At 36.0% G+C, this 24749-nt stretch overlaps 1 pseudogene; it reads left to right on the forward strand.

Moving 5' to 3' along the window:
- Positions 1 to 1446: 1446 nt before the first annotated feature.
- LOC100974758 (pescadillo homolog) lies at positions 1447 to 22757 on the forward strand (annotated as a pseudogene).
- The last annotated feature ends 1992 nt before the right edge of the window (positions 22758 to 24749 follow it).

The following is a 24749-nucleotide window of genomic DNA, read 5'->3' on the forward strand; positions in this document are numbered from 1 at the left end:
CTCCCTAAACATAGTGCATTTAGTTTATTAATATAAAATGAGAGCTGTTACAATTTACTGCTTACTTGTCTTCTCATATAGCAACCTATCATTCAGGCAAAGAAAACATGTCTAAGATTAACGAAGGTCACCCTAACCCAAGTATTTTGATATTTTTGGAGCAAACAGAACCAAAAAGTAAACAGGCAAAAAGTCAATCTTTAAGCCAACAATGATAACAGGATATGTGTAAACAAATGGTTATTATAACTTTTTTTTTAATACCAAAACAGGCAAAATAAAAATTTCAAACCCTTTCATAAGGCCATGGGGCAGATAAAGACAGGAGAAGTCTAATTGCAATATATCCTGTAATGGAATCACCGTCTGTGTAGAAGCTGATTAAGGTTAATTTGAATCACATCAATTTGAATTAATGTGGCCTTTGCAGAATGAACAACACCTTAGTGCCAACATGATCAATTAGTACTTTTAACTCCATACATCCGCCTAGAAAGGTTAGATTTATTAGTTTTCAAGATAACATATTAGAATGCAAATCCATGTCACTTCATTTTTCTCCAGCCCACCTTATCTGAACACCTGGAATTTCTCAGGACAGATGTGTCTTAGAGTGAATTCATTTATAATGTAAAGCAAAAAAGGATGTACGGAGAAAAACAGCCAGATAGTTTTGCCTGTCTTCCAATGCTGGACAAACAAGTTCAAGTTACCCAATTAAGTCAGAGATCATAGTTTAGAAAAAAAATAACTGGTTATATTAGGTATAGAGTCATGTGTTACCCATATGGATTTCAAATCTTAGAGCTCAAAGATCCTTTAAGGTTTTATGGACAATTTATTTTAGTTCCCTTATTTTATGGATTAAAACATACTGCAGACCAGCAAATTTAAGTAACTTGCTTATAGTCACACAACAAACTGGACCAGAAGTTTAGTCTTTAGGCCACACTTTACACTTTATAATCCCTGCTGAATTGGATGTTTTACATTATTTGCACACACATGCAAAAACGTGTCACTGGCAAGATACAGTATTTCTATCAATTGTTGTGGTATCGGCAACAATCTTAGCAATTAAATTTTCAGAGATGAGATGTCATCTCTTTACTCCTAGAAAATTTACTTTAAAAAAAAAAACCTTTTCAAGTTAATCGTCTTATCACTAGCCACTTTGACTAATAGGCTACTGGAATGTATTCAGGCATACACAGTAGTTTCATGCTTCTATGCCTTTATTTCCACTCTTCCCTCTGGAATGAATGCCCTTTATCATTGTATCTTAACTGTCTACTCCCTCTATTCCTACATGGAATACTCACATTTTCACTGGTTTATTGTTACATAACAAATCATCACAATCAATTCCTTCAGATGGCAAAAATATATTTGCTCATGATTTTGCAGCTTAGGCAGATAAGCATAGTTCATGCATGTCTGCGTCACATGGTGAAATCTGAGACAACTCACCTAAAGCTAAAGGATCCAAGATGCTTCATTGGCAGGTCTGTTGCTTTACCTGGTATTAACGAAATAGTTGTGGGACTGGCTGGGCTTGTCTTCCTTACTTCTTAGTCTGTTATTATACAGGGCCTCTCTGTTTCCAAAGTCTAGCTCTCAACCAAGATATTCAGACTTCTTTATGATGACTGCCTTCCAAGAGAAAAGAATAGCTGTTAGGCCTCTTAACTTCTAAGCCTAAAGGTCATACAGTATGACCTCTGCCACTTTCTATTGGTCAAAGCAAGACTCAGAACTATACTGGATCCAAGGGATGGGAAATCAACTCCCTCTCTGGCTGGAATGAGTGGCATATACTTATTGGAATGGGAGCATTTGATGATGGCCTCCTTCTGATCAGTTGACATCAGCTAGACTAAGCCAAGTCCTTTTCCAGAAGCACCCCTAGCATACCCAGGGTCAACTGAAGCTAAGCGAAGAGTTCCCATTTTGTACCTTTTAATCCCTTATCATTTTACTTATCACATTCTTTATTTTAGTTCTTATATGATTTAAATAATATAATTTATATAATATAATGATATATTTATATAATGATTTGAGATCGCTTCCTTGCAAAATAATAAGAAACCAGAACATGATCAGTTATTAATCATCCTTAAGTCATTGGTATTTAGAGTATGTCTGGCAAAGAAAGAGCTCAATAAAAGATTGCCAAACATAACTCAAAGTTTTAAAAGTACTGAAAGGGGAAGAAGCATGTTTTTCCAATACATTCACATGGCTGAGGAAAGTTGAATTTGAGAATAGGGACACTTAAAAAGATGTAACAATGTAGCTAGAATATTTTATGGAAAAAAATTCATAATAAAATGAAACAATGAGATAAAAGGTGCCCAGAAGTTTGTTTCATAATAGTTTATTGCCCTATGTGGTGATAAACAAGACATTTGATTCTATTTATTTTATTTGTATCTTCTTTTTTTATCTTTTTGTTGTTGTTGTTGAGACGGAGTCTCGCTCCATCACCCAGGCTGGAGTGCAGTGGTGTGATGTGATCTCGGCTCACTGCAACCTCCGCCTGCCGGGTTCAAGCGACTCTCCTGCCTCAGCCTCCTGAGTAGCTGGAATTACAGCTACTCAGTGGTGTGGCACCACCACACCCAGCTAATTTTTGTATTTTTAGTAAAGATGGGGTTTCACCATGTTGGTCAGGCTGGTATGCAACTCCTGACCTCCTGATCTGCCTGCCTAGGCCTGCCAAAGTGCTGGGATTACAGGCATAAGCCACCTTGTGCGGCCTATTTGTATCTTCTTTAAATGAAATAATTCATATTGGTTCATTAAATATGTCTATCTGCATGTGGCATTTGTTTGTAAGTATTTATTCTTATACTGGTAAATTTTCACAAATCTAAAAATTTTGGGAAATCCAAGAAAGGCAAATATTGCATAGAGTGAAATTCTCCTGAGGGCAAAATTCCAGCATGAAATCTTTAAGGGAAAATTATTTATCAAAATCCACAGTCTGAATTAGTGTATTTGAAAGATGTGGAGGCTTCCTCTCCCTCTAACATTTCCATCTGTTTCTTATTTCCTATCCCCACTTTGGTAATAGCTGTGAACTTGTTGAAACAATCCAAATGGACTATTTCAAAGCAGTAAGCTGACTCTGCATAAAGCCATTTCTTGAAAATGCTCAATAAACACCAATGCTTTTATTTCCCTTTTTAAAAAGGCAGTAGAGGACTTGCTAGAACCTAGGGATGGCTTTCTTATTCCTTGTCAAACCACACGAGAAAGAGAAATAGAGATCTGGACATGACACCATCTCTAGCCCTGAATAAAACTTTTGTCAATGAATGCACTACCTGTAAGCTCATACAATGTTTTTACTCTGGAAAACCATGATAATAACAGATATTATATGAGCACATTTAAAGAATCTTTTATGTGTCAAAATTGCTTAGATAAAATAGAAATTTTGTTTTCAACTAGGAATCACAATGAAAAATAGATAAGTCATTACTCTCCTTCAATGGTAGCTTTATTTATACTCACAAGGATTTAAGTTGTTAGTTTGTCAATTAATTTCATTAGCTTTGTATTTCTGTTCATTATGTTGAAGGCTTTGAGAAAGGTCTATTAGTAATGTGTCTCCAGAGATATCTTTTTTTTACTAGAAAATTAATGTGACATTTATCTGCTAGACAAAGAACCACGAACACAGTAAATAAACTTAAAATTTTCTTTCAAATATTCCTATGTCTAAATCACATGGTTAGAAACTATAGCAGACGTAGGACAAAAATGGAAAGCAGGAAAATGTGTGTCCACAGATTTTATTAGTAAGGCAGGAATTGTTAAGCAGGCTAAAAGCAGAACAGGAGGGAAGCTAGGTAGGCCCTTCCCACACAGTTGGTACAAAGGTTGAGATAAATGAAGCAGCTAAAAGCACAGGCTTCTTTTTCAAAACTACTCACTAAAAGCAAAGTGGGAAATGAGAGAGACTTGCCTATAAGGAGGCTATTTTCTGAGACTCACTCCTGTGGTTGATACAGGAGAAAAATACAGGGCTACACAATAATATGGGTAATACTACTCCCTCTCAAACACAGCTTTTCTAGTGTTGGTCATTACAATCAGTCTCAGTGGACAAATGCCCATCTTTGGAAGCATCTAAGCATATAATTACTTAATAAAAAATAGAACAAGTTACATGATTATAACTGTCTTTTACTAACATTACATGTTTTATTACATTGTCTAGCAGTGAATGTGAGTGCTATAAAAATATCATGAAAATATCTTTTAGCAAACATTGGTCTGTGAATTTAAAATATTGACATCTAGTGTTAAAATATGTTGACATAAACTTACTAAAATTAAAAATGTAACAGATATTCATCTGCATTTTGTTTAGCTGAATATGTCTGTTTTCTTTTTAACTTGTGTCCAAATAAATTCTGGAGGGTTTTAAAAAATTGATTTCCTGTCATTTCCATTTAATAATTATGTTTTGTGTTTGTTCCTCTTAGCACATTTCATATTCATCAATTTAAATAGCCTGTTTTTATTTATGGAATTCTAAACAATGTTAGAGTAAACTACTGGGTGCTCCATTCCATTTAATAAAAGATTGCTGTGCATATGTCTGCAGTTGATATCCTATTTGAACATGTACAATTTATATGTGTGTATATGCATATTAAGTCATGTGTCATTTCACAACAGATATGTTCCAAGAAATACATCGTTAGGTGATGTTTTTGTGTGAACATGATAAGGTGTGTTTATACAAACCCCAAAATTGTATTACTACACACCTAGGCTACATGGTATAGCCTATTGCTCCTAGGCTACAAACCTGTACAGCATGTTACTGTACTGAATACTGTAGACAATTGCAACACAGTATTAAGTATTTGTGTATCTAAACATAAAAAAAGAGTAAGAATGCAGTATTATAATGCTATGGGACCATGAGGACATATGGGTTCCACTGTTACTGAAAAGTTATTATGCAGCACATGACTGTATATACATATATATTTGTGCATATATATATATATAAAAACACACATATATACATTTTAAGGTATTTGTGTTATGTTTTCACAATTTGCATTTAATATATACTATTTGGTATAATATGATTTGATATAGCAATACTATAATAGTAATGTGAAATATTTGGAAGATTTAGGATGAAATGAGAAAAGATTTGACCTTATACAAAAATTTTAAAATTAGCCTGGAAAAAATAGTAAAATTGAGAAAGACAACAAACTGTGGTGTTCAAGGCAGTTGTTAAATTTGCCAATTGTGTTAGCTTAAAAAGTGATTTAAACTCTTGAGTCTAAATAATCTTTAGATTCGAGAATATAAAATTGTCTCACATGCTTCTGTGATTAAATTCATAAGAAAGTTCTGGCAGATAGGAGATGCTCAATAAGTAGTGGCTTCTTTCCTCAGCAATTTTTCAAAATTGATGCAAGGCTTTGCTCATTCTTTTTAATCTAGGAAGAGAATAAAATCCGGAGGAAAGGAACAAGAGTTTCTATGTTTGGGAAATATAAATCGAAATCTCAGTCTGTGCTTAGGATTTAACGTGAATGATTTAGATGGTTAAAACTGAGTGTCAACTTGATTGGATTGAAGGATACACAGTATTGATCCTGGGTGTGTCTGTGAGGTTGTTGCCAAGGGAGATTAACATTTGAGTGAGTGGGCTGGGAAAGGCAGATCCACCCTTTATCTGGGTTAATCTGGGTGGGCACAATCCAATCAACTGCCAGCTAAGCTAGAATATAAACAGGCAGAAAAATGTGAAAGGGAGACTGGCATAGCCTCCCAGCCTACATCTTTCTGTCGTGCTCCCAGCCCTTGAATATCAGACTCCATGTTCTTCAGTTTTGGAACTCAGACTGGCTCTCCTTGCTCCTCAGCATCCAGATGGCCTATTGTGGGACTTCATGATCATTTGAGTTAATACTTAATAAACTCTCATATGTATATGTGTATATATATATGTGGATGTGTATATATATACACACACACACGTATATGTATACATATATATATTCCATTAGTTCTGTCCCTCTAGAGAACATTGACTAATACAATGATCTTTTCATGTCTAATTTCTATATCTGCAAAATGCATTTCAAGTTTTCTGTTATATAAAAATGCAATGATGGTCGATGGGGAAATATATATCACTCATCCAAAATATTATTTGACATATAATTGGCAATAACCATATATATTATATATACATATATATACACACATATACAGCTTTTGCTTTCTAATGAACACTACACTAAGTACTTTAAATGCATCATCTAGTTTACTACTCAATAATTTAATCATTATTATCTTTATTAGTTTCTCAAATTTAAATAAAAGTTTAAGCAAGTTCAATAGAACTTTCTTCAGTAATAGAAGTTTGGTGGTTTTTTTTTTAATCTTCTGATACAGTAGCTACTAGTTATATGTGGAATATAAAATATGACTAGTACAACCAAAAATTTGTTTTTATATCTAATTTTATTTAACTTGAAACTAACTTTAAATAGCTTCCTGTGGCTGATACATATTGGACAACATGAACATAATCTATATAGATATAACACTAAGTTTATAAATAAAAATTAAATTTAACTTGGAGCTGACAGGATCTCACTCTGTTACCCAGGCTGGAGTGCAGTGGCATGATCACAGCTCACTGCAGTATTGGTCTCCCAGGCTGAAGTGATCCTCCTTCCTCAGCCTCCCAAGTAGCTGGGATGACAGGTGCACATTACAGGACCTGGCTTTTTTTATTATTATTACTTAGTTTGTAGAATTGGGCTCTCACTATGTTGCCTAGGCTGATCTTGAACTCCTGGGCTCAAGCAATCCTCCTGCTTTAGCCTCCCAAAGTGCTAGGACTACAGGCATAAGTCACCATGCCTGGCCTTGGAGTTATTTTCTAAGATGAGAAATACTTAAAGTTTGTACCGTACAATTCACCACCTCATCTTACATTATTCTGTTCAATATTTTTTAGTGTATGTTAGTGTTATCTCCCCAGATTGTGTGGTGAATTCCTTGAGAGTAATAGCTATGCTTTTTATTTTTTCTTTTTTTCCTGCTACATGCCTATGCCAGAAAGCCTTTGCACAATCCTGCCCAGTTAGGCTGAAGGCGCTTCCTTGTCCATTTGCCATATGACAATGTTTCCCTCATCCGTGAACATCTGGATTGGTAAAACTACCATGGCTTAGGCTATTGATTCGCAAGAGGTAATTTATAACAAAGGAGATCAATTGTGTGATTTTTTTTATATGATGACATAAAAATATTAACAGAATTTTTACCTTTTTTGTTAACTTTGTAACACTTTTTTCAAGAAATATATATATACATATATATATACATACATATATATATATATATACACAAAAACCCTGACGCTCAGTGGCCCAAATAAGAAAAACAATTAAAAAGTTAAAACTGGGTGGCATCACTGTTCAGCGTTTCATGTTTGAAGGAGCATGATATCCTAGGAAAGAGAAAATTGAGGAAAAAAATATTGGTCCAGAGAGCTTATCTGGGATCAGGTCCCCTTTTTGTTTATCGAAGTTGGGAAAGGTATCAAATATCTTTGATTCCATTAAAGAAGAGTGAATTTATGAACAGAGCAAATAAAATACAATGGGAACTATATCTTGTATAGCAGGTCACGATTATAATGGTGTTTTGCTACAGAGCCATTCTAATTGATGCCTTCCTCTTAAGACATTACTCACTGTCCACTCATAGTTTTAAAAATAACCCACTAGCTTAGGGGAGAGAATTGTCTAGCCAAGAAAAGTACTTATCCCTTCATCTTAGACCAAAATTTACCTAAGATACTTTAACTTTTACTTAATGTTTAGAAAAGCTTACAGAAAAATAAATTTTTAGAATGGGAAGATGGTAGGAATTATTCAGTCCAAACTCTCTTCTATTATACAGAATAAACTATGATCCAGAAAATACAGACTTGTTTAATGTAAACAAAATGCTTAGCGTCAGAGTCAGAATAATACTTTTTTTCTTTGTCTGATGTTCTAAGTAATAGTGAATATTAAGGTTACATTTGAGGCCGGGTGCAGTGGCTCACACCTGTAATCCCAGCACTTTGGGAGGCCGAGGAGGGCGGATCACAATGTCAGGAGATCGAGACCATCCTGGCTAACACGGTGAAACCCCATCTCTACAAAAAATACAAAAAAAATTAGCCGGGCGTGGTGGCGGGCGCCTGTAGTCCCAGCTACTCGAGAGGCTGAGGCGGGAGAATGGCGTGAACCTGGGAGGCAGAGCTTGCAGTGAGCTGAGATCGCACCACTGCACTCCAGCCTGGGCATCAGAGTGAGACTCCGTCTCAAAAAAAAAAAAAAAAATTACACTTGAAACAATACTAAATATCTGAAGAGTATAAAACTTTTGAAACACTCATACAATAAATAAGCAAGATGTATTGGATAAACAGAAAGTGATTGCTGCAAGTTATTTGAAAAACCTATCAACTTTATTCTCATTCAAGATGGCTATGTGCTCTAAATATAGAACATTGCAATCCTCTGACCTTAAAGTTATTATAAGACACGGTATGTGTCACTATGGAAGTGTTTAGTCAAGTGTATAAAACTCTTAGAAAATCCAACTTAATTTTACCAGCAAATTATTAGGCCTACTAAAATAGGTTTTTACTTTTTTCAAGAGCAATCAAATCAAACAGCATATATCAAACTTTGATCAACACACTATTTTCATCTACAATACTGCCAATAGATAGAAAAATGGAGACTGACTTCTCTACCATTCTGAAAGCTTCTTGCCTCTGCTCTCCACACTGTGTTATTAGGTATCACAGAAACATATAAAAACCATGCTAATAGGTGTCATGGAGACACAGAGTAAAAAGTAGATCGATTGCTCAAATGACACTTCACAGCTGCTTAAAGAGGCTTTAAGGCCTCCCAGGCTATGCAGGTGAAACAACTCATTTTGCCAAGCAGTTTCCTTTTAGGGTCCTCAGCCTTGTGTGACCATCTAATCTGATTTTATCTTCAGCAGAAGTTATTGATTCAAATCAGACAAACCTTCATATATGGAACATGGGCCAGGGAACAGCTGCATCTGGCTAGATGGCACATTTAAATTTCATTCTTGGCAGCTAGAATCCAGGATTTTTTAATATGATTTTTATAAATTTATAAGGTGTGACCACACATAATATTTTGTATTATGGAAAAAAATCTGGAAAACAGCCATGTTTTTAAAGCCCATAGGGACATGGTGCTGTGACATTTATAACTCTCATTTAGATATAATCAACTATCTATTTAATAATGTAAATAGAATAATTTTAAAAAACTAAAAGTTCCTTTTTGTTTTGTTTTCATAATTTCTACCAATTATGGTTGTTACTCTAGGGAGAGTCCGCAGAGCTCCTGCTACCACCATTCCAAAAATACCGTCTTTCTCTATCAATACTGTATACCAAAATGTAATTGGTATACATTTATTTCTTAACATGTTTCAAGCTGAATTTATTCTATGCTCTAATTTAGGGTCACCCTTTTACCTTGTGCTCTTTCTTTAATATCATTACTTGATAAAATATTATTTATTTTCTAGATGAAGTTTAAGCATTGTTTTCTTTAAGGAAGGTTCTTGATTTCTCAACTTGGTATGTTCTTAATATCTTAATCCATGAGCCTTTTATTTCAAATATGTCCAGTCACTTACCTTTGCCTTAGTTTGGAGTTGTTCTTTTTTATTCTTTTCCCTGCCTTTGATTTTAAGTTCCTCCAGGAAATAAATTATATTTTATCTATCTTTGTATTTCTTATCTTTTTTTTCACATTTTAGCATCTATAACAAGTAACATGTAAATAATTGTCAATACATATTTGGTTGTAGAAATAAATTAATGAATGAACAAAATGAAAATAGTTCACAATATGAAATATATCATAAAACCACACAGATCAAACTGCATCTCACAAGGTTCCGTAACATATTATTTTAGACTTCTTTTGTCCTAATGTCAGCTTAGCAACATTCCAGATTCATTAAAAAAGTGAGTTGAGAGAAAAATATTACTACTATAATGTATTTAGCTTAGCCTTAATGTAGGAGGGGATTATTAAGCTATTAGGAAAACATAAAATGTAAAATTTGTATTTAATAAGTCAAGTGAAAATCAATCAAGAAGCTTAATAAGATTTTTCAGAAAAAGATATTAAATGGTAAAACAGTGCTAAATGTTTTTAAGTGAGGTCTGCAAACACATATTTTAAGTTATATTAGAATATTTTGAATTTGTCACTGAATATTTCCCTCAGTTTTATTTATCATCTTGGAAATCACTCAAAACTTTAATCTCACAAAGGGAAGGAGAAGGCAGACAAGGAGGAAGAGAGGAAAAGACTAACTTTTTTATTGTCTGATATTATGAAAAAGACTAACTGAGATATTGTGATTTCAGATTCAGACCACCACAATAAAACAAATATCACAATTGAGTCACAGAATTTTTTTGATTTCCAATTACATATAAAAGTTATGTTGGCCAGGCACAGTGGCTCAGGTCTGTAATCCCAGCACTTTGGGGGGGCCGAGGCAGGCAGATCACGAGGTCAGGTGATCAAGACCATCCTGGTTAACATGGTGAAACCCCATCTCTACTAAAAATACAAAAAATTAGCTAGGCGTGGTGGCGAGCGCCTGTAGTCCCAGCTACTTGGGAGGCTGAGGCAGGAGAATGGCATGAACCCAGGAGGCAGAGCTAGCAGTGAGCCGAGATCCTGCCACTGCACTCCAGCCTGGGCGACAGAGTGAGAATCCATCTCAAAAAAAAAAAAAAAAAAAGTTATGTGTACATTAAACTTTATAATAACTGTGCAATAGCAGTATGTCTTAAAAAATATATACCTTAATTAAAATGCATTTTATTATTGAAAACACTAATAATCCTCTGGCCCTTAGGCCAAACAATATTTCTGCTGGTGGAGGATCTTGCCTCGATGTTGATGGCTGCTGGCTAATCACCATGTTGGTTGCTGAAGGCTGGAGTGGCTGTGAGAATTTCTTAAAATAAGACAGTGAGGTTGCCACATCAACTGACTTTTTCTTTCATGAAAGATTTTTCTGTAGCATATCATGCTGTTTGATAGAATTTGCCCACAGAACTTACCTCAAAGTTGGAGTAAATTCTCTCAAACTCTGCCACTGTTTTATTAACAAAGTTTATGCACTATTCTAAATCATTTGCTGTGATTTTAACAAGGTTTGTAGTGTCTTAACCAGTAGTAAATTCCACTCATGAGATCATTTTATTTGGTCATCCATAAAAAGCAACTCTATCCATTAAAGTTTTATCACAAGATTTTAGGAATTCAGTCACATCTTCTAGTTCTTTTGCTCTTCCCACCACATCTATAGTTATTAACATATCCTCTACTGAAGTTTTGAACACCAAAGTCAACTCTGAGGGTTGGAATCAACTTCTTCCAAATTACTGTTAATGTTAATATTTTGTCCTTCTCCCATGAATCATGAATGCTCCTAATGGCTTCTACAATGGTGAATCTTTTTCTGTAGGTTTTCAATTTACTCTTCCCAGATCCATCAGAAGAATCACTCTCTATGGCAGGGATAACCTGAATAAAGGGCATTTCTTGAATAATAGGAGTTGAAAATCAAAATTATGGCTTAATACATGGACTGAAGGATTGGTGTTGTGTTAGAAAGCATGAAATCATATATGTATCTTCTTATACATCCCCACCAGACCTCTTGGATGACCAGATGCAGTGTTGGTTAGCAGTAATATTTTGGAAGAAATCTTTTTTCTGAGCAGTAGGTCTTGACATTGGATTTAATACATGTGCTGTCTTTCAGGTTTTGTTATTCCATTTCTAGAGCACAGGGTAGATTTAACATGATTCTTAAGGACCCTAAGATTTTCAGAACGGTAAATGAATATTGGTTTCAACTTAAAAGTCAACAGCTGTAGTAACCTGTAAGAAAAGAGTCAACCTGTCCCTGGAAACTTTGAAGACATACACTGACTTTTCCTCTCTAGCTATGAAAGTCCTCAATGACATCTTCTTCCACTATAAGGCTGTTACATTCACATTGAAAATTTGTGGATAAGTGTATCCACCTTCATTAATTATCTTAGGTATGTTTTCTGAATAACTTGATACAGCTTCTACATCAGCATTTGCTGCTTCACCTGCACTTTTTTGTTATAGAGATGATTTCCTTAAACTCATGAACCAACCTCTCCTAGCTTCCAACTTTTCTTCTGCAGTTCCCACACCTCTCTTAATTTTCATAGATTTTAAGAGAGTTAGGGTTTTGCTCTGGTTTACGACTTGGCTTAAGAATTTAACACTAAAACTTTCTTCATATCAGCAATAAGGTTATTTCACTTTGTTATCATTTGTGTGTTCACTGGAGTAGCACTTTTAATTTCCCTCATGAGCTTTCCCTTTTCATTTACAACATGGATAACTGTTTGGTGCAGGAGGCCTACCTTTTGGTCTGTCTTGGCTTTCAACATGCCTTCCTCACTAAGCTTAATCATTTCTAGCTTTTGAATTAAAGTGAGAGACATGAGACTCTGCCTTTCACTTTAACGCTTAGAGGCCATTGTAGGGTTATTAATTGGTTTAATTTCAATGCTGTTGTGACTCCGGGAATAGAGATGTCTGAGAAGAGTGAGAGAGATGAGGAGAACATCTGATCAGTGGAGCAGTCAGAACACATGTAACATTTATCGATTATTTTTCCTGTCTTATATGGGCATAGTTTGTGGCTTTCCAAAACAATTACAATAGTAACATCAAAGATCACTGATCGAAGATCATCATAGCAGATATAATAAAAACTTTTGAAACATTCCAAGGATTACTAAAATGTTATACAGAGATACACAATGAACATATACAGTTGAAAAAAATGATGCCAATAGACTTGCTTGACACAAGTTTGTCACAAATCTTCAATTTGTAAAAAATACAATATCTTCATAGGGCAATAAAATGAGGTATGTCTGCATTCCCTACAATCAAGTGGAGCAGAGAAAAATAAGCATTCTTTGTGCAGTTGTAATATCACATATAAATTAAACTATTCATAAATTTTAATGTCATATCAGCAATATGAATGGGATAGATGCTACCTGTTTATGAGGGTGGTGTCATAGAAATTCAAGTAAGAAAAAGAAACAATCGTGTAAGGAATAATTCTATAGCCACTATTTACTTACACCATTCGTCATTTTCTATATGTATTATCTAAGGCTCTCTTCACACAAAAATAGCAGAGTTGTGTAGCTGTGACTAAGATTTTATGGTCTATAAAGCCAAAAACATATACTACTTGACCTTTACAGAAAAAAAAAATTGATGACCCCATCACAGAACATGTGCTCAGTGAGTCAGATAAGTAGTGCTTTATGAGGACTCTTCACAGCATCAAACCAAGAGAGAACCCAGGAGAAGGTCTGAGAAAGGGCTCTGTGCTCATATGCTGTATATTCTGTTTGATGATAAAAAATATGCATGTTGCTTACTTCAGGAAGTAATAACATGTATCTTAGATTAGGATATCTAAAAGCAGAGGCTGAGACAGAGATTTGGGTAGTAGTTATATACTGAAGGATAGCTTTTAATAAAAAAAAATATAGTCTGAAGTGAGTGAAAGGAAAAGGGAAGGGTCAAGCAAGACTATTAATCCTGGTAAAGTATACCCTGGGCTGAATCCACATTGGAGGATGAGGCCTCTGAAATAGAAATCTTACTGTTGTGTTTTGCCCCTTTGAGGGAAAGTTGCCCCTGTATCAATATTCATGAATGGACACTGCCTCAGTATGAGTAGGTGTGTACATAACATTCCAACAAAGTTGGCTTCTGCTAGCTGGAGCAATTATCTAGGAACTGGGGTAGCTGTGAGCCATTAGCAGGCAGCACTTACAATAGCTGGGGGATAAGCACATCATCCTGCTAACAGGAGATCCAGTGGAGAACAAACAGCACCTACGACAGAATCTTACTCAAATAACAGTCAACTAAATGTCTACTGGATTTCAGTCTTGATTACTACCAAATGATGCATCCAGAATGATCTTTCCAAAGTGCAAACCTCAGCAGCTATTTGCTTAGAAACCTTTGAGAGTCCTCTTAGGATATCTGTTGAGTCACCCATGGGCTGGCCTTTCTAGATACTCACTACTTATTCATGGACCCAGCAGCATTTTCTATGAACAAACCCTAATCTTACTTCCTTTACTAGTACAGTATAAAAATATTTGAATTTCCCTAATTCCTTAGAACTTCCTTATTCCTTAGAACTCTGCCCATGCTGAAACCTGTGTCTTACATCAATATGTTGACATATACATTGAAGAATTCAGTGCCCCTCCTATCCTCAAGTGACCACTTCAATACAGGAACTGCTGAGACTTAAATATTAAATTCCTAGTGGCTTTATTCAAAGGGAATATGGTAGATTGGGGAAAAAAAAGATAAATGCTCCGCAGCTCCAGTTATCAAGAGGTCAAGTTTACGTTAAAATTTCTTGAAAGGTGGCAAGGCTTATGACTTGCTTAGGCCAGTGGAACAGTAGAAAACCTGATGCAAGTGAATATTTAAAGTGCTGGCACAATGAGGCTTTGGAACTCTAGGGCTACCATGGGAATGAGTTTAGGCAAGGCTAATGTAGGATAAAAGAACACATAGAGAGAAGAGCAAGTTGGTCCCAGATGTCCCACCCATCATAACCAACCAGTCACAGCTGGCCCACCATTTAACTGCAGATGCATGAGAATGAGATAATCCATGTCTGGTTCAAATCAGAACTGCCTAGTAAATCCAGCCCAAATTATCTACCTACAGAATCATAAAGTCAAATTTTTAGCCACTAAATTTTTTTGGCAGTTACTCCTATGGAGAGAGTTGTCCAATAGAAGATGCTCCACTCCTTTATCAGGCTCTATCAAGTATAACTAAAATATTGAGAAGCCCTTAAAACTGGAGAGAAAAACAAGTTAAAGTGAAAAATTAGGAAAAAATATTCTTAGAGACTAAATGAGTGAGTTACATTATTCCTCTGAGAAGGTTTATACCCAAAAGATTATAAATCATTCTACTATAAAGATGCATGCACATGTATGTTTATTGCAGCACTATTCCCAATAGCAAAGACTTGGAACCAACCCAAATGTTCATCAATAATAGACTGGGTTAAGAAAATGTGGCACATATACACTGTGGAATACTATGCGGCCATAAAAAAGGATGAGTTCATGTCCTTTGCAGGGACATGGATGAAGCTGGAAATCATCATTCTCAGCAAACTACCACAAGAACAGAAAACTAATCACCGCATGTTGTCACTCATAAGAGGGAGTTGAACAATGAGAACACATGGACATAGGGAGGGGACTATCACACACTGGGGCCTGTCGGGGGGTTGGGGGACTAGGGGAGGGATAACTTTAGGAGAAATACCTAGTGTAGGTGATGGGTTGATGGGTGCAGCAAACCACCATGGCACGTGTATACCTATGTAACAAAACTGCACATTCTGCACATGTACCCCAGAACTTAAAGTATAATAATAAAAGAGATAATGCAAGAATATTGACTCCAAAATGTGTACATCTGTTTTCAGATAACCTATTTTCAACATTGTCCCCATTGTGTTCCATTCCTAAATTCTATTATCATTCACTCATCAAATCTGGGGACTGAAATTCCATCACTCTCATTAATTCCATTGGGTCCTCGCAAACAGTATGTTAAAGAATCGCACCAAATGTCAGAGCTCTTCCAAAAGAGTTGAGTTTTTTTGTTCCAATGAATACGGTTCATATGAGAAATACGGTTCACATGAGACAAAAATAATTTAAGAATAGAAGCCTTCTAAGCTCTATGAAACTGTTTATAAGAAACATTTGCAGGTAATCATCATTATTGCCACATAATAGGCATTGGGTGTTTACCATATAAATTAGTTTATCATCATCAGATAAACGAAGTTACTTTATTGCCTCTATAATTAAGTAGAAAGATGGCAGGATGAGAAAGTAACTCTTGCTTCTATGGTTTGCAAAATTCGAAATGTTGAACTTGATCAATTTGCTTGCAATGACCAAAAACTTTAGTTGCAATAACATTCATAAAACCTATCCCTGCCAATGCTACAGTAATGCAAGCATAATATTTATTTTATCTTGTTTACACTTGGAAGGTAAAAGAGATAAAAATTGTCAGAAAATCTCAGCAGTTCAAATAAATTTATGTCTTCTTAAACATCTTTTCCTACAACATAACAAAAGCACAGGGAATCATGCTGTATTTTATTGACATTGTAAATAGTGATTTTTAAAGATTTCTGGCTTCATGATTTCCTCTTTCCTGTTGCTTTCCACAAGTTTCAGGAATAAAGTAAGAATATATACAGTCAAATATTTATTCCTTCCACACCCTGGACCATACAATATGTCTTCAATGTTATCCTACAAAACACTGTGTTAGACTGTGAACAGAGATGACAGCCTAAAACGAAACAAACAACCCCCACCCCCCAAAAACCAAATATACCTAAAGCAAGGATTTATAAAGTCATTGCAAAAAGAGTCCAAAATTGCCATTATTGGATAATATGGGAGTCTGGTGCATGGATTTTAAAGCAATATACAGACATTCACTACATCTGTCTTCAAATGTGCATAGTTTTTCTTTAGTTGTGACAGCAGTCACTTGATATTGATGAACTCTGAATGATGCCCAAATACAGAAAGATGCTCTTAAATGTGGCCAACTGAAGACAAAGTATCTTGGTCACTATGGTGCTTATTATAATATTTGCTTTACCTATATATTTTAGTACAAACAGAAAATATCGGAACATGAAATGTTTTCTATGCCATGCTAGAATTTAAGTTTCACATATGTACAAACTGTTGTTTAGCTCACCAATGTATTTAGCTCACCAATATATCCCAAGGATATAGCCTGACATGTAACAGGTGTTAAATTAGTGACTGGATGAATATATGATGAGATAGATTCTGGTTATTTTCTGTACTGCTGAAGTGTTAGGGGTTCTTTTCTCCTTGAGTTCTTCAAATTATTTGCTGTTCTGTATATTTTGTCATAAACATAACAGAGGTCAGCTTAAAATATCTATTGAGATGTATTTTATAGATATTAAGAGGAGCAGGACAAATACTTGAGGAAACTTTGCAGCACAGGACGGGAGTCTGAACAGCTATCAGAGTATAATTTTAGGTAGAATGCAAATCAGTAATGCTGTGGTCGGGGCCTGCTCTTGCTTTTAGATTTTCCTGTAATGCTAATCATTCACATTCAGAGTCCTCTTCAAGAAGAGTGAATTCTCTGTGTCAATTTTAGACAACCAGAGAGGCTTAAAAGAAAAATGATTGACTCTTTATCCTTTCTTTATTCCAAGAATGCATTGTTCCTTTTATTTTACTGTCCATTATCCTTAACATATTCAGCATTAGAATTTCAGTTACGAATCTCCAGTGCATATTTTAAAAATTCAAATAACTGATACTTTGATCAAATCTTCAACTTGTATATCAGAGCATTAAGGATGTTAGCTGAAGTCTGTTCTCTCTCTAACCTCATACAATACACACACACACATATAAATATATATAAATGTAAAAAATCTCATACGTAAATATATAAAATAGGTGTGTGTATATACATAAATATATAAAATGTGTGTATATGTAAATATATAAAACATGTGTGTATATATATAAATATATAAAATGTGTGTCTGTGTGCTTAACACTTTAGGAAAAAACATAATGCTCTCTTTTCAAAAGGAGACTCAGATTTTTAAATACAAATTCCATTCCTTTGAAGAAGGGTCAATTGTATTTCCTATTTAAAATTTAAAGTGAAATCACCTATTAAGAAGAAAAATACTTTTTCTTCAAATAAAATACAGTTCTTACTAAAATATTCTTGATGAAATCTAAATGAATAAAACTGTAAATGAACCAATTACCTTGTTCTTTTATTAAAGATTAGTAGACTTCCCAGGGAGCATTAAGCTTAAATTTGAACAAATTATTGAAACTTGACCAGCAATTTGAATGGAAACTGTATGTGTGGAAAATTATACAATGAAAAAAGCTAGTATTTTTTGTATTTTTTGGGGAACTATGTGGCAGTTTTTATTACATATATTTTTGCATTATTACCCTGCAACAAGTCAGAGGGATATAATGCTTCATGGAAGGTGATGACACTGTGAGACAGCAGTCATAAATAACAGAAGTGAAAGCACACTTTTGACTTTTGAATAAAATGTCTTTCCACTGATTCAGAGTAAGCATCAAAGCTCTGCTTTGAGAAATCCTATCTTTGAACTACTCTATATGGAGTAGAGTAAATATGGCCTTATCTGGGTTCAGTTTTCAAATAAAAGTTAAAATAAAAATGAAATCATCCATGCATTTCTAAATCAAGTTATGTAATATTGTCCCCTCACCTTTCTTCCTTTTCATCAATGTACCATGAATTGAAGGTTATTTTTGTTGTCATAAAGTCATATTTATGAAATGCAAAATACCAAAGAAGGAACTCCATAAGGTGGGCTAAAGCTTATTTTAAAAACACAGCAAATAAAAATAAACACCAAAACTTTATATTTTAATTTTCTTTGTCAAAAATTCAGACATGCTAAAATAGTACTTCAACATTCTCTAATTGTTTTTATATAGACTTTTTGATAATTACTTATCTGTGGAAAGTTTTAGAAGGAACCATAGTTTCACAATTGTATGGATAATTTTGTTCACACTGCTAATCCTTCTCCATTAATTATTGTTGTATATTTCAATTTTTGCTATTTCTTGAAGCTAGAGTTTTCAAACTCCTCTCATACATATGAAAACCTACTTAATTTGAGATCAGTGTATACAACTACTTATTAAGTATCTACAACTTGGATTCCTTAAAGGAACCCAAAACCCAACTACATATCTGGGCTCATTATCTTTTCAATCAAACCAATCTTTGTTCTGTCATCTATTCAGATATTAAAGCCAAAATTTAAAAAGGTGCAGGCAATCCTTGCCAAATTCTCTTTCCTTGATAGCCCCATATTTAGTCTCATATCAAGTCCTGCCAATATTACCAATGTATTTAAGAACTTCTCTCCATCTCCATTCTTACTACTTGTATCCAAACTATCATTCCATTTTTTTTTCTGTATTGATGCAACACCCTCCTACATTCCTACATTTGTTTTTACCCTTTTCAGCTTCTTTTATATATTACAGCTGGAGTTATATTTCCAAAATGACAACCCGAACATGTCCCCTCAGTGTATAAAAACATTAAACTGATCTCAATGCTATTAGCATAACACCCCCAAATTTTTACATACAAGGTTTTGCACAATATGGTAACTGACAAATTATGTCTCCTTGTTATAGGTTACTATAATGCTCCAGTTTTTCTTCATAAAATATATGGACATTTACACATACATACCTATGTTTTTATTTGTCTCTCATCTCTTACACTTAAGATTATGAGGACAGAGAGTTTGCAGTTCTGACCCTAGCCTGCTTTCTCCAGCTTCTAGTCCAATTGGTTCTGAACGAATAAATGAATTTCAAAAACACAGAGGAGAAAATTACCAGGCTATGCATAAAGGAAAAAGTAAAAATAAGATAGCAATGGTTAATTTTGACAGCCTTAACTAAGAGAAAATGAATAAAATAATTTGACAACTGAACAAAAGTAACTTGGCGATGAGAAATTCATTTATTCATTTACCCTTGAACTCAAAATAAATTTCCTGAGAGTAGATAGTGTTTTGGAAACTCAGTTGCCAAAAAACAACTCATTCAATAGAGTAGCATATAAACTTATAAATATATCATTGAATTGAAGTGAGAGATGTTTTAATGGAGAAATTCAGAAGAAACATTGAAAGCATAAATGAGAATAAGGGAATCCTACATAGGATTTGAGAAATGTTTAAGAATTTGACCATATAAATTTTTCTAGTTAATACTGTATAAAAAAATCCTGAATGTTTGGTATAGGAAATAAATATTTATAAGTAGAGAAATGATTCAATAAAGTATGCTCTGGTCATAGTAAGAAATACTCTGGAACCATTATACACAGCAAGGTAGATGGGTAGTACTGACCTGGAAATATATCAATGGCATTTTGCTTAACAAAAAAGAGAAAGTTGCAAAATAAAATATATGAACATATGTGTGCAGAAATCGTGTGAATGCAATTTAAATGGTCTAAAAGGTAAACATTACATGCACCAAAATGCTAACAATGGTTAAATCTGAGGGGAAGATTTACATGGCAAATGAGATGTCTAAAGGGAACTTTCTAATTATTGCATGCTATATATTATTTTCTTGTTTGTGTTTCAGTATATGCATTGTTTTTGCTTTTGTATTTGCGAAATAATTGTTCTAAAAATAAGTTAAAGGTGCTCACCTATTGGGTTGGATATAAAGGGAAGAGTTCGTCATTTGTAGATTTGACTTTTGCCCACATTTGTTCTGTACTGTCCTATGGCTGTTTAGTTATCTCTTCATGTGCCCAGTGGGATAGAAAACAAAAACAAAAACAAAAACTGCTTGCAGTTTCAGAAAGACAATGATACTGAATAACACGTTGTTTGAACTTTGTAGGAATGAGACCATTAAATAATTTTTTTCAATAAAGTAATAGTTACTTGAACCATAATAGAGTAGCCTATAGGTCATTAAAAGGCAATGTAAACATTTTTTGTAATACATTTTTATCCCCGAAGTTGAAATATATATTTAAATGTTAAAACTGAAGACTGAATGTTACAAAATTAATTAATATAAAGTTTGGTTTATATTTAGAGAGTAAAAGATTTTTACCAGAGGACAAATACAGACTCGCGGAGGAAGTGGCACTGTCAATCCGCGGCACTCGTGGGCTCCTCAACATGGAGCTACAGGAGGCCTTGAGAAGCAGCAGCAGGAACGAGGCTCGCCAGCCAACCACAACACCGGAAGCAAAGCCCGAAAGAAGCTCCCCCTGACCATGGCTGACTGGAGGCGGCCGTGCACCCTGATGGGCATTTATCCCCGTGAACCCAAACACGAGAAGAAGGTTAATAAAGGTGCTACTGCGGCCCAAACTTCTTACCTCATCGAAGATATCAGGTTTCCCCTCCAAGAATTCATCGTCAACAAGGTCCGGGAATGCAAGGTGTCTGTCCGGAAGCCCCGGGAGGCCTATGAGAAGAGCGAGCGGAACACCGTGGAACATCTAAAGGACAATAAGGCCGACTACAAACATGACCACATCATCAAGGAACGGTACCCCACATTCATCGACGCCCGGGGGTACCTGGGCGGCGCCGCCTTCTCCACGTGCTTCCCCTTTTCCACCTTCCCCCGGACTGACAAGTGCCATGTGCAGATCGTTCCGCTGTGCTGCAGGCTCGCAGCGGAGTTCACGTATTACATCATCGCTGCCTGTGCCCCGAGCAAGGTCTTCCTGTCCATCAAACGCATTTACTACCAGGCTGAGGTGCTGGCACAGCCCATCGTGTGGATCACCCCCTGTGCTTTCTCCCACGACCACCGGACAGACGTGGACTACAGAGTCATGGCCACCTTCACCTAGTTCTACAGCACCCTACTGGGCTTCATCGATGAACTTCAGCCTCTGCCAGTCGCTCAAGTTTCACTATCCCCTCAAGCTGAGGGTCAGGCCCAAGCAGAGGTGAAAGCCAGTGAGGGCACCTACGCGCTGGACTCAGAGAGCCCAGTGGAGAAACTGGAGGCCCTCAGTGCCAGCCTGGCCCGCGCGGTGGTGCCTACCACAGAGGAAGAGGCCGAGGTGGATGAGTTTCCCGCCAATGGGGAGTTGGCGGTGCAGGAGGAGGACCACAGGAAGGAGCTGGAGGCGCAGGAGAAGCACAAGAAGCTTTTTGAGGGCTTGAAGTTCTTCGTTAACTGACAGGTGTCCCCTGAAGCCCTAGCCTTCGTCATCAGGAGTTTCGGCGGGGGACATATCCTGGGAAAAGCCTTTGTGCATGGGTCCCACCTATGCAGCACCCACCAGATTGTCGACTGGCCTGGGCAGCAGACCTCAGTTATTGGCAGACACTACGTGGAGCCCCAGTGGTTGTTTGACTCCGTGAACGCTAGACTGCACTTCCCTGGAGCAGAGTACTTCCCTGCAATGCAGCTACCCCTACATTCTTCACCCTTTGTGACTGAGGAGGAAGGAGATTACATCCCATCTGAGAAGCTGAAGCCTCTGGCTCTGCAGCGGGGAGAGGACCCAGGAAACTTGAATGAGTCAGAAGAGGAGGAGGAGGAAGACAACCAAGGTGATGGTGATGAAGGGGGAGAAAATGAAGGGGAGAGTGGTTCGGAAACGGAGGAAAAGGCCTGGCTGGCAGCACCGGAGGAGCAGAGAACGGAGGGGAAGAAGCCCAGGGTGATAGCAGGACACGAGAAGCTGGAGAAGAAGCAGTAGCTGGCCCAGGAGGAGGAGAGCGAGGCCAGGCGCCTGGCCATTATGATGATGAAGAAGCCGGAGAAGTACCTGTACCAGAAGATCATGTTTGACAAAAGGCGAAAAAGCCAAGAGGCCAAAAAGCTACCAAAGTAGCAGAAAGCCCATGATGAGGCAGTGAGATCTGAGAAGAAGGCCGAAAAATCAAGGCCGATTTGAGTGCCAGTGGCCCCTCAGAGGGCCGAGGCCAGATCCCCAGCAGCTGGATGTGGCAGAGGCAGGCCAGAGCACCGAAGTGTGGTGACAGATCAGAGTCGCTTCTTTTCTCCTCTTCCTTCCTCCAGCCAGGCCTGGCCCCTCATGCTCCTTGGCTAGCCTGGCGGGGAGCTCTGGCTTCCTTTGAATGGAGCTCCCCTGCTGGTGCCTGGGTGGAGAAGAGGCCTCTGTGCCCAGCCTGATTCTGTGCTCCCAGAAGCCAGTGACACGAGGTGCAGGTGCCTGACCAGGCCCTCACATGCTGTCCCCGTTCATCCTGGCTTTCCACGGCTCCCTCCCACACAGTGTGTCCCATGATTCTCAGGCTGTGATGGGTTAAGGGTGTGGGTAGCAATTGTTATTAAACGACTGGACTTTTGCAGCCAATTGTGAAGAAAAGGAATAGATTCACTAAAAGTAAGTCATTTAATTTATTCACCCAATTAATTTAATTAATTCATTTCCCTGTTATTGAAGTATAACAAACCTGTAGCATATTGTACATTTTTAAAGAATAGAGTACAATAAAAGTTTAAAAAATCTAAGGACTTATATAACCATGATGGAGGTTAAGGTAAAAAAAAAATCTATATTAGATGAATAGGAAAAAATATTATGTGTGTGTGTATGTGAGTCCATTGGGTGCAATAGTAAGATAACTAAATTTTACCTTAGCCCCCAGATAGTTGATTTTCTATCTGTCAAACTCTGTAGTGAACTCAAAAAAGTTATTAAATATATTATTTAAATATGTTGGAAGAAACTGTCTGGACATACAAATTTGCATGGCGAATGGAGTAGCCATGTGAAATTTTTGGACTAAAATGTATGTATATACATTTGTTTAACAAATTTAAATTTTAAATTAAAATACAAGCAATGCATATTTGTAGTTTGTAATAAAAATACAAAAATATTAGGTATGGCGATGAAGTATATTTAAAAGATTAAAAAATAGGAAATATTTAGTAAAAAACTAGCTTGTCTTGGCACATATACCCACCAAAAGAATCATTTTTGAAATGCATAAATTACTAAGGTAATCCCAAAAGTGCATTTAGAATCTAAAGAATAAATTAGATAAAAATAAACACATTAAAAAAATAAGATTGTCTTTGAATTGACAGTGTTGTAAAGACCAAATGATTCTAAAAAATAAGACATTATGAATATTACAAGGATATAAGTTTGACATAATTATTAATTTTATGGCTATATCAAAACTATGCAAAAGCTATGCAAGTTATAAAAGTAAAACAAATATTTTCATAGGTACAAATAAAATAATCAAACCTGGACTAACCTATATATTCTCAAAGCAAATATTTTAATTAGTTGTTCAGAACTATACAATTAGTTCTGTTGCTAATAATTTACTTAATTATGTAATTTATCATTGGAAAATGGTGAGTCATGCTGTCCATATGATGTTTTGGCCAGTGATTGACTGCATAGGTGACAATGGTCTTATAAGATTATAATGGAGCTGAAAAATTCCTCTTGCCTAGTGACGATATAATTGTCAGATTGCTGTAGCAGAAACTCATGTGCTTGTGGTGATACTGGTGTAAACAAACCTACTGCCCTGCCAGTCATATAAAAGTATAACACATACAATAAGGCACAGTACATAATACTTGATAATGAAAATAAATGGCTATGTTACTGGCTTATGGACTTACTATACTATGATTTTTATTGTTATTTTAGAGTATACTCCTATTTATTTAAAAAAATTAACTATAGAATAGCCTCAGACAAGTTTTTCAGGAGGTCTTTCAGAAGAAGGCATTGTTGTCATAGAAAACGATAGCTCCATGTATGTTGCTGCCCCTGAAGAACTTCCACTGAGAGAAGATGAGGAGAGGGAAGACAGTGACATTGATAACCCTGGCCCTATGTGGGCCTAGACTAATGTGTATGTGTGTTAATTTTTAACAGGAAAGTTTAAGAAGT

The sequence above is a fragment of the Pan paniscus genome, chromosome 3 (assembly GCF_029289425.2).
Source record: "Pan paniscus chromosome 3, NHGRI_mPanPan1-v2.0_pri, whole genome shotgun sequence".
Classification (NCBI taxonomy): Eukaryota; Metazoa; Chordata; class Mammalia; order Primates; family Hominidae; genus Pan; species Pan paniscus.